This window comes from Alosa alosa, chromosome 3, assembly GCF_017589495.1.
Source record: "Alosa alosa isolate M-15738 ecotype Scorff River chromosome 3, AALO_Geno_1.1, whole genome shotgun sequence".
Taxonomy (NCBI): domain Eukaryota; kingdom Metazoa; phylum Chordata; class Actinopteri; order Clupeiformes; family Clupeidae; genus Alosa; species Alosa alosa.
In genome coordinates, this window is record NC_063191.1 from 32,314,770 (window position 1) to 32,326,055 (window position 11,286).

Below are 11,286 nucleotides of genomic sequence, written 5' to 3' on the forward strand. Positions count from 1 at the left end.
TCGGCCTGATGGTGTGGATCAAAGTTCAAGAAGTATGTTTCATCAAGAGGAATCAGTAATTGAACAAGAAATGATACATTATGACGTGGATTACTTGTGTGAGAGATTTGCGAAGCTAACTTTGACGGATGATAAAGAGGATGTTAGAGAATGCCATCTTGTGGATGATGACGCCCCTGTGGGTGTACCTCCTACCGGTAACAAAAACGACTCTGAAGATAAAGGAGAGGTCACACATGATTGGGTAGCGGAGAAGTCGCCGCCCTCCAGACTACACCCCATGAATGGTTAGTGGTTGTATACGATCACACCAGCCGGATCATCGAGACGTTCAGAACTGTCGTGATGCCTTCAACAGATGTTAAGATGACTGATACGTGTGTATACTTTCAAAATACCTGTGGTGGGGTGGGCATGATGGATTGTTCAGAAGACTTAGAGATTGGTGTGTCATTAAACCCTGTATCATCAGCAGATGGAACCGGGACTTCTAAAGCTACTGGTGAAGACCTTGTTGGTTGTTTGGCAGAGCTACCTCTTGGACTTATCAAGGCCTGTGTGTGTATTACACTGCAACACATCATCACGCAGAAGTTACAGGAGGACTGTTTTGGATGTCAAGTAAGCCACCCCAGCCAGATTCAACATTCTTGCCTCTTTGAACCAGATGCGTACTACTTCCAAACAAATGTTGAGGATATAAAACATCGGCTATACAAAAGACCACTACTGCAAAGCGTGAATCATCTATTGGGACATTACGGCTATCAGACCCATCCCCAAAAAAAATTTGGGGGTCTGTAGAAGCTATCGATCTACTTAATTAACAGGGGAACCATACATCTGTGGGTATTTACACACTTTCAAGGAAAATCACATAAAGGATTGTGATACAGACATTATTCTTGAAACTCTGACATATTGGGACAATTAACTGTAATGGGGAATTGGTGCTGTGGTTCAGGCCCGCCAAAAGAGCGTGTGAAATATGAGCTAACAGCCTTACTGTGTAATGTCATAGCAGACGAATCTACATGTTATGCAACTGATATTGCTGTACCTTACCATCGTTTTAAAGCCTTAAAAAATCAAATGACGCTTGCTAGATCATTGTCTGAAGAATGGTCCGATCTACTGAATATGGGATCCTCCGTTAACAAGGCGTATCATGTAACAGTGCATGGAATTTTAGAGAACATGCGTATGATTCGGCAAGGGTTTTTCAAGATAGGGCATATCGTAGCTCTTTGTACATATGTAACTGATGTATGTGTCATCAAGCAAAGTATGAATGAGTCTGTGGATGTCTATGAGGTTGTGAATAGCCTAGTGGAATTTCTGGTTGCTAAGGACTTTGATGTGTGTGTTAAATTTTTAAACTACCTTGATTCTCTACCCATGATGGATATGTAAGCCTGCTTGCCAAATAAAAGATTGTGAATGCACATCGTGGTGTGTCATTAGCTGTATGGAGGGTGTCATGGAGGAGGTTCTAAATACAATCTACTACACACCTTCAAGTGAGGGTTCATATGGGGGTATAACTAGATTAAAAGAAGCTGCCTTTAAAAAAACAGGGATACATCTGACCGATAAGGATGTTGCTGAATGGTTATCAGGGGAGGATGCGTACACACTTCATAAACCTATGCGTGTCAACTACAAAAGGAATAGGGTGATTGTGTATGGTATCAACAGGCAATTTCAAGCGGATCTGGTTGACATGTCCATATACTCCACGGAGAATGACCATGCTAAATATATGCTGACGTGTATAGATGTCTTTAGCAAATATGCATGGGTGCGTATTTTAAAAAACAAATCAGGGATGGCGGTTGCCGCTGCTTTTGAATCAATCATAGAAGAGGGTCGTATACCCCAGAAGTTGCAAACTGACCGTGGGAAAGAATTTTTTAACCAGCATTTCCAGAGGATCGTGAATAAAAACAATATTCATCATTTCGCCACTGGGAGTGAATTAAAAGCTAGTGTCGTGGAGCGATTCAACAGAACTATTAAATCAAGAATGTGGCGTTATCTAACAGCCGCCAACTCTAAACGCTTACTGTGACGTCTTACCTGATATGGTATCATCTTATAATAACAGTTACCATCGTAGTATCAAAATGAGACCTGTGGATGTGACAAAAGAAAATGAAAATGTGGTCTTTAAAAACCTGTATGGTGTAAAGACGGGAGCTGCCAAAAAATCTGTGTTCAAATACAAAATAGGAGATCTTGTTAGAGTATCTAAGGTCAGAGGTGCATTCACAAAGGGGTATGAGGAGAACTACACACGTGAGTTTTTCACCATAGCAGAGTGTGTACATCGAAACCCACCTGTTTACAGGTTGAAAGACTATGATGGAGACATGTTAGAAGGTACCTTTTATGAAGAGGAGTTGCAGAAAATCCTCATAAACAGGGATAAGGCATTCAAAGTGGAAAAGATTTTGGAAAGCAAAAGAGTAGGTAGGACGCGTATGGTATTGGTAAAATGGTTAGGTTGGCCATCAAAATTTAACTCATGGGTCCCCCAAGAAAAGAGGTGGTTGATGCTTAAAAAATGTCTTAAATCACAACACAACATACATATCCTTATTCACACCGGTGACATCATGGAGGACGAAGGGTTTTATGTGACTTTACCAAGCAATGCGTGCCGCGATATTTATCCTGACAACAGAATATCCAACTACCGAACTAAACTGGCAAAAACACTAACACTAAGGGGGGCTTGGGAGGTCGCTTTAATTGAGTTCATGTACCCCAAAACATGGGTTCCGTTTCACAAAAAACATTCAAAATTCACAATTACCGATACAGCTAGTAACATCCTTATTGTTGGTGAACTTCGTGAAGCTTTCTACAATAGCATTGCTGATATCATAGCAGAAATCAATAGTGTCGGGTCTCATATACAGTTTACCTATGATGAACTACTTCACAAAGTCCGTGTGACATCATCCGAATGTGATGTTTCGCTAACATTCCGTGGGAAGCTAGCCAGGATTCTAGGTTTTGAAGATATGATTCCATTCGCGGTACCCCCCGGGAGCGTCGGTAGATACGCCCCCCACATTGCTGATTTGTATGGCGGGGAATATACATTGTTTGTCTATACAGACATTATAGACCACCAAGTTGTAGGTGACTATTATGTACCACTCCTGCGGTGTGTAGAAATAACGGGGGAGACCAAACCACACTACGCACGTGTGTCTAAATCACACATTGACGACATTACCATAGAGGTGAAAAGTGATCAAAACCACAACGTGTCATTCAAGTACGGCAAAGTGATTACAAAACTCCATTTCAGACCGGTAAAACAACTTCCAAGAATTTAAAAATGAAAGAATTTAATCCCTACGCGGACCCACATCGTTATGTTACATATTATCAAAACCAGGCGGGTGGCCATATTGATGGGTTCGCTGGGGGCCCTGTCATGTATGGTGGATTCGGCTTGGGGTCGCTCCTAAAAGGTCTGTACAGAATGGCTATGCCTCTATTGCGTAGGGGGTATTGGAATCGCTTAAACCGCATTAAAAAAAGCCGCAGCTAAAAATATCAATCAGTGATGTGGTGAGCAACGTCATGCAAGCCCACAACAGTCAAGAGGGGTCGGGGGTGTTAGTAATGCAACGTAGACACATGAAACGACCGCCAGGTGTGAGAAGAGGAAGATACACAAAGAAAAACAATGTAAAGGCTAAGAAAAGATCAGTGTCGAAAAGGAAGGCTCAGAGTAAACACCGGGGGAGTAGACCTGCTAAAAAGAGGCGTAAATCCATATTCTAACCATGGCTCTGATACACGGCATGTCGGCGGAGTGTGTCAAATCTGAGTTGGATCTTTTTACAGTGCCTATGACTCAAACGGCTATAGAGAAAAACACCTATGTTGAGATACCCCCCATATCAGCTCTGTCAGACACAGGACCCCTGGAGTTTTTTGTCGCGGGAAATGGTCAAGACTATATTGATTTGAATAATTCGCTACTGTATACAAGGTTAAAAATCACCTTACCCAACGGGGCGGACCTACCAGCGGGGGCGCCTGTGGGTTTGATAAACTACCCTGGCGGCTCAATCTTCTCTCAGGTCGACATAACACTGGGGGATCGGCTCATATCGCAGAGCTCAAACACCTATCCATACCGCTGTATTATAGATTGTCTATTGAATTATGACCGTGAGGCCCTGGAGACCATTTTCTCTGCGGGGCTGTTTTACAAAGATACAGCAGGCCATATGGATGTCGGGGATCCTGGAGGGGCCAACGAAGGTCTCACAAAGAGAGCTGCATTTTCTGAATCGAGTAATGTTGTAGAATTGTTAGCTCCAATCCACAGCGACATATTTTTTCAAGAAAAATTGATGTTAAACGGGATTGATATCAAAATAAGACTAACTAGAGCGAAGGATGAATTCTGTTTAATGCGCAGTGATGCTGTAGCATACAAAATCAACATTCTTTCAGCAAGTCTTTTTGTGAAGAAAGTTTCTGTATCTCCGGCTGTGAGACTGGGTCATGCTCAAGCATTGCAGTCCACCACTGCTAAATACCCTATTGATAGAGTATGTCTAAAAATTTTTTCAATACCCGCTGGTAATGCGGGTGGCTAATCAGGAAAACCTATTTCTGGGGGCGTTACCAAAATCCATCATATTAGCAATGGTCGATAATGATGCCCATACTGGATCATACACAAAAAATCCTTATGCGTTTAAACATTATGATCTGGAATTCCTAGCCGTTTATGTAGATGGACAACAATACCCGTCTAAGCCGCTACAGCCGAAATTTAATGAAGCGCCTGCCGACGGGAGTTTTACCAATTGGTGTTATCCACAGGAAGACATCTGAAAAACAAAGCGCTGGTCATAAATCGTCAGGACTACTTGTCCGGTTACAGTATTTTTGCTTTTAATTTAACGCCTGACGAGGAGTGTGGCCAGCATCTGTCATTAATAAAGTCAGGCAATATCCGTTTGGAAGTTCGGTTCAGACAACCGTTGCCGAATACAATAAATTTGATTGTGTATGCGGTATTTGACAGTATAATTGAGGTGTCTAATCGAAGACAGATTTTGATGGACTACTACTGAAAGATCATGAATACTGTTGAATTATCGACTATTATGGATAATATATCCAAAAATACACATTTTCTAGGGTATTGGCTTGTGATCAGCTACCTAAAACACCCGTGTATCATCTACCAGCCTCTGTGATAATTAATACACATAATTCAGACCAACCTGGTGAACACTGGTTAGCTCATTACATAACTGAAGAAGGTGATGTGTGTTTCTTCGACAACCGGGGAACCGTCCAGACAGTGATATATTTTCTCCAAGCATATACACATTTCTGAAAAACATGGGTAAACGTCTGCTATATTCAAACCAGCAGGTGCAAGACTTTACGTCTATCACATGTGGTCAACATTGTGTGTTCTTTCTGTATCATATGTTGAAAGGGTTATGCTATGAAGATGTGATGCTTAAATACTCTGAAAATTTAAATAGAAATGATAATATGGTGTCATTAATTGTGAAGAAATTACAAGGTTGTAAATGCATGTGTAATATTTTCACATGTGTGCAGCATGCACAGATCAATGATAAGTATCTAAAAAAGTGTTGAAAAGGCTTCATAATAAATAAACATGTCAAATGACATTTCAGAGTTGGGTGTTTTTATTGAAGAACAAAAGGATAGAAATACACACATTATAAGTCATACCTGTATCAAAAGTCATACAACCTTATAAAACATTATAAACATAAGAAAAACAAAGCAGAAAAATTACAATTTATAAAATATTACAACATCTGTGAACATTAGACATAAGCAATGCATAGTAATCATTACAAGATTTTCTAAAATTCAAGCCATGCGGTTGCATCTAATTGAGGTGTTGAAAAACCAGGGGATTCTGATACCGCTCTAACTGGTGTATGGGTAGGTGTACTATTTCTTTTCAGTGCTGTGATTGAATCTTTAACTAGTCTATTTGGTATTGTAGAAAGAGGGATGTTTAGCATAGCAATAGCCCTCAGAAATTCATGCCATCCTTGAGGTCGCCTGCGATGGCTCACAGCTTGTGGCCCGGTGATACTTTTTACCAGATCAAACACATGCGTACCTGGAATGGTTGTGCCGTTAAAAACAAAAGACCCAGAATCGTCCCACGATGCTATGCCTTGAGAGTTGTACATCTTTGCTAATATATACTCAGCATTCCTTTTGCTTCTCAGGGGTACATTTTTTAAAACCTCAGAGGCTACCTGATTGTTCTCAAAAGTGGGGGCGTAGCCTGTACTGCTAAACTTTGTGACACATCATCGGATGATGACTGCAGTGGTAAACTCAGTGTCAGTGTGTTCGTCTCAAGGTCCCCCTGTTTAACCAGGGCCAAATATCTCTGTAATAATGACGTATAATGCAGGGCCTTCTCATGAGGGGTCAGGTGTGTTTTACTCAAAACATTTTTCATAGCTACTTCCAACTCGTTTTCAACAGACTGGCGCAGTGGGGTAGTTACGACATCATTTTTTAAACGGTCCAATTGTCTTTGTGGTACCAGATACATTTTCTCAGCGTACTCCATTACTTCTAACTCTGTCTTGATGTAAACAGACTGGTTATGAACGGCAGAGCAACACTCAAGAGGGGCAGGAGAAATCCACCTTTCTGGTTAATAGTGCGTCTCTTTGTGCGTAGGCCAATTTTCTTGTCAGCCAGTAACTTTATCAAAATCTTATTTTTACGTAGTTTTTTTTATATTGTATAGCTGTTAAGGGTATAGTACCACGAAGAATATTCAGTGTCACCGCAGAGAGCTAAGATTAACTCATCTGGACGAGAATGTAAAATGACACGCCTCTCTGGGGCGGTTTAGCTTTTAAGTAAACGCCTCAAAAGAGGCAAATTTCTACCGATTCTCTCAGACATATCTGTGTCTCAGTTTGTTTTCTTCGCACATAGACAGCCTGATGCTCCAAAAGCAAATCTGTTCTGAGGCGGTACAAATCTGGGGTTTTGGTTTATAGTCAATCAACAAATATCCCGTAGGGTTTCTCAGTGGCATTTTTAAAAGATTCAAGAAAGAATTTTGTGTTACCGGGTACATCTGTCTCGCTAATACACTGATTTGGTTGTTATCTCTAGGGTTTTGAAAACAATTAGATAATTAGTGTTCAAACTGATTGTTCTGCTAGATTTCCCCTGAAAGAACAGATTCTGAACCATGTAAATGGCACTAAGATTACGATGATGTACATACTGTGTGAACACCTTCTCTATTTCTGTATTATTGCTGGCATCTTTCATCACATCATCAATAATTAGCAGGTTAGTTTTTGATATGGGTAATAACTCATCATCATCTAGAGCGTTAGGTATTCCTTGAATAAATTTGACATCTCTCAGCTTTAACAATTCGTCATAAAGTGGTTGCCAACAATCATAAATATACACTATATTTTCAATTGCATCACTAATAAGGGTGTCGATATTGGCTATCAACTGTTTTACAAAAAATGTCTTGCCAGAATTAGAAGGCCGCTTATCACACAAGAAAATGGATGCTGTAGTCTGAAATCGTATACAGGGGCCTCTTTTAAGCCAGTGTTATATTTATCCATGATAGACATATACCCCTTAGTATCCGTATGGCCTAGTTGTGTAGTCGGGTAGTAGCACCCTCTTGTTGTAAACAACCCTGAACCTCTTCTCACCAGTTTTGTTTTTTAGAATGAGATGTTTCTTGTTACGCACAATATTATCAGTTCGAGCCCGTATGTGTAGGTACTACTATCTCTGTCAGTCACATAATGATCAACAAGGCCAATGAGGGTGTCCAATCTGATCAGTTTTGAATTCTCTGCATTAAGCGTGATACCTTTAGCCTTCATACAGGTTTTACCCCGGGCTGTGCGATAGCCATAAGTCTTCGGGCCGGCTGAACAGAATTCTGTGATGTAGTCACCATCATCCAGCTCATTTGTGAGATCCCCTAAATAGGGCCCCAGCGGCGGCTCCCAATCGCCATCCTTTGAGACATAAACCGCACTGTCAGTATCTGTGTACAAAAGGCGCTCACCCAATTTGTCCATAAGCTCGTACAATTTAAGGCGAGCATGAGCGGTGGTGAATGCACCCACAAACACATTTATGTCTGGGGTCTGTACACAACTACCCTCAGCATGACGCCATTGGACTAAGGCCACATCATCAGACACAAATGAAAAGTGTGTGACATCATATTCACAACCAAAAATGTATCTGGCAAAATGCTCGGGGTCTTTCACCATCTCGGTGGTGGGCAAATTCTCTCTCATAGAGAAGCGACCCCAGAGGCTGTTGAGCAACAACTTGTTTATTTGCCTTACGGCAGGGTTCAAACAGATCTTATCAGGATTCAGCCTAATCCCCTCCTTCTCATAATAGTCCTCGATGTAGGCCTCTTTAGCCTCATCAGTCACCGCGTGGGCAGGGTATCCGCTAGCTTCCTGCTTGTATTGGAGAAATGTCTTCACATAGTCTGAAAACAATGTGTCGGATCTCTGAGAAAAATGCCAGACCTCATCAACCTTGGTAACAATGTAGCCCTTTTCAATAGCCTTCATCAGCTCAAGACTAACCCAACACCCCGAAATGGAGCGCTCATCCTCACTGTGCTCACAGGGGCTGGTCTGATTCTCTTCTACAGCACAAGTCCTGCAGAGGGGGGAACATCAATTTGCCGTTGCAGCGGTATGGAAGCACGGGGTGTAGTAAGCCCCTAGGTGGAGAGACTGTAGCTTTGATCAACCCGTAATAATTTTCAAGTGGCTGAAAATCTCCCACTATGATCTGGGGGTTGTGGATGGGGTACTCACACTTGCTCTGACATGCGGGTATAGGGATGTGAAATCAACGTAGTGAATTTTCTCACCCTCACCAGCTTTTGCGGTAAAGATTGTAGGCATCTGTTCTTCCACCGTTAAGAGAATCGCCAAAGGATTTAAACGCGGGGTGTACGATGTGGCCATGAATCTCTTAACATCAGGGTCACGCGCTGCTTAGCCTGGTTCCACTCACATTCCCACATCACTTCGACCCTAAACCCTTTGGTCTTGGTGAGGTATGTCACCTTATCATCAAAATGTCTCCTCACATCCCCGTGGGGATATTTAACAGGGGGTGTATATGGTCTGGATTGTAGCGGCAATCATGGCGTGATGAAAACAACCATTAAATTGAAAGTGCATGTTTGACACCATTTTTTTTTTTTCATAATAGCCGCCGAGGTAGTACTGACCTACTTGCACCTCGCCACCTTTCAAAGCATGTTGTACAACCAGATCCCTACTATCATTCACATATTCCAACCATTGGATAGAGGAGTTGGAGTATGCCTTATGTTGGTTAACATAGGCATTGTTGTGTGTGAGTGCTATTGTGTCTCGTTGCAGGAAGCGTGCCTTGTAGACAGCCATGCAGCAGGATGCTAATGTAGTCTGAGTGAATGGGTCTACACCAGTACAGCCCATGAACGTCTCGCGGTATTTCATGCACGCGTCCCTCAGTAGCACAACATCATGGACCCCATAAGATCGTAGCTCTTTCTGAAAATCAAATACGCCTTTGGATGCCTCGCTATACCATGTGTCAAAGTCGGCTCTGTCTTTATCGGACATGGTGTCGTACCCATAGTACTCACGATCTGGATAGGGGCCCCTATAGTAGTTGTTCGCTGCTGTGTTAAATTTGTGTGGGAAGTACCCTTTTTCACCGGTGTTCAGATTTAAGGCCGCAGTTGTCTTAGCCAGACGCATGGGGATGAACGAATAGCTGTCAATGAACCGCTGTTTAAAGATCTCATCATACATGAAAATTAATCTGCATCCAGTCATGATTATTTTGGGCGTAACCCCTAGCTTGGTGAAATGCTCCAGTAAAATGATATTATCAAACCCTGATGCATTGTGGGCCATCCATGTGTAGCCCTTATATGTAGACCGTCTGAAGTGTCTCAACATCATAAACACGCAACTACTACCCTCGGCCTCAAAAGATCCCCCTTTGAAAGTCATGGCAGCAGCAAAATTAGCCTGGTGTTTACCATTTTCAATTCGTGTTTCTAAATCGAAAAAGATATACTTGGGCTCTGTCTCTTCCGGCTTGAAGGGTTGAATGAAACAGCTATGGTTATCACCAGGCACCAAATTGGCTTTACAGTGAGGACAACGCATGGATGAGCATCTGTGGGGGTTTTTCTTATTCATGCTGACATGATATCGTCTGTTACACTTTTTGCAGTACTTAGTGACATCACATGGGACCACCATTCTGCCTATAACCCCAGTGGGCTCAGGTTGTTTGTGTCTGGAATGGCAGTAAGCTGATTTGCAGTATCGCATACAATCACGGCAGTATACTGATGGTCCTTTATTTTTGTGGCAATTCACATCGTTGCATACATCACAATTGTATTTACACGCGTGATCACGTTTATTACTGTAGCCACGGTAGCAAAAACCACAAAAGTGACCTTCCCCCAGGAATGTATTGGGGCGCAAAATCCGGTGGTAATGATGGTCATGGAGGTACAGATAAACAGTTTTCTTAGGGTTGGGTGTCACCCTAGTCTGATACGTCAGCAACTCATGTAGGGGGGTTCGGTAAAAGACCACAATTTTAACATCGTACATGTCCTCAAACACGGCCACATCAGAAAAAACCTATTTGATAAAAGTGAACTTCATACTACTCTCAGCCATTAATATAGTTGCTAGGAGTGGGGGTCGAACCCACGAGGACACAAACATCCATTGGATCTTAAGTCCAACGCCTTAACCACTCGGCCATCCTAGCAGCACACTTTGTATTTAGCCCCATTTACCACTAAACATATACAACTCTTACAAAGTTTATCTGATTCCCCATTATCCACAAAACACACATGGGGGTTTGGGGGCCAATATGGACGCCCAGGGGTTTGACATCAGGCACATGACTGTCACATGACACTACATCCAATATGGATGCCTAGGGGGCGTGGCATTGTTTGACACCAGACACATGACTGTCACATGACTTTACATCCAATATGGCTGCCCAGGGGTTTGACACCAGTCACATGACTGTCACATGACTCACAAAACAATAACAATAACAAACAACACGTGGTGACAACCACGTGGCTAATTTGCATAAAAAGGAGGCGTGGTTATGACGTGATTTATGACGTTTCAGGGGGCGGGGCTTATTTTGACAGATAGTTCAGGA

At 42.2% G+C, this 11,286-nt stretch overlaps 1 non-coding gene across 1 annotated transcript; it reads right to left on the minus strand.

Annotated features, from left to right (window-relative positions):
* Positions 1-10,787: 10,787 nt before the first annotated feature.
* trnal-uaa lies at positions 10,788-10,872 on the minus strand. The gene has a single exon. It is a non-coding gene; the product is annotated as a tRNA-Leu (tRNA).
* Positions 10,873-11,286: the final 414 nt, after the last annotated feature.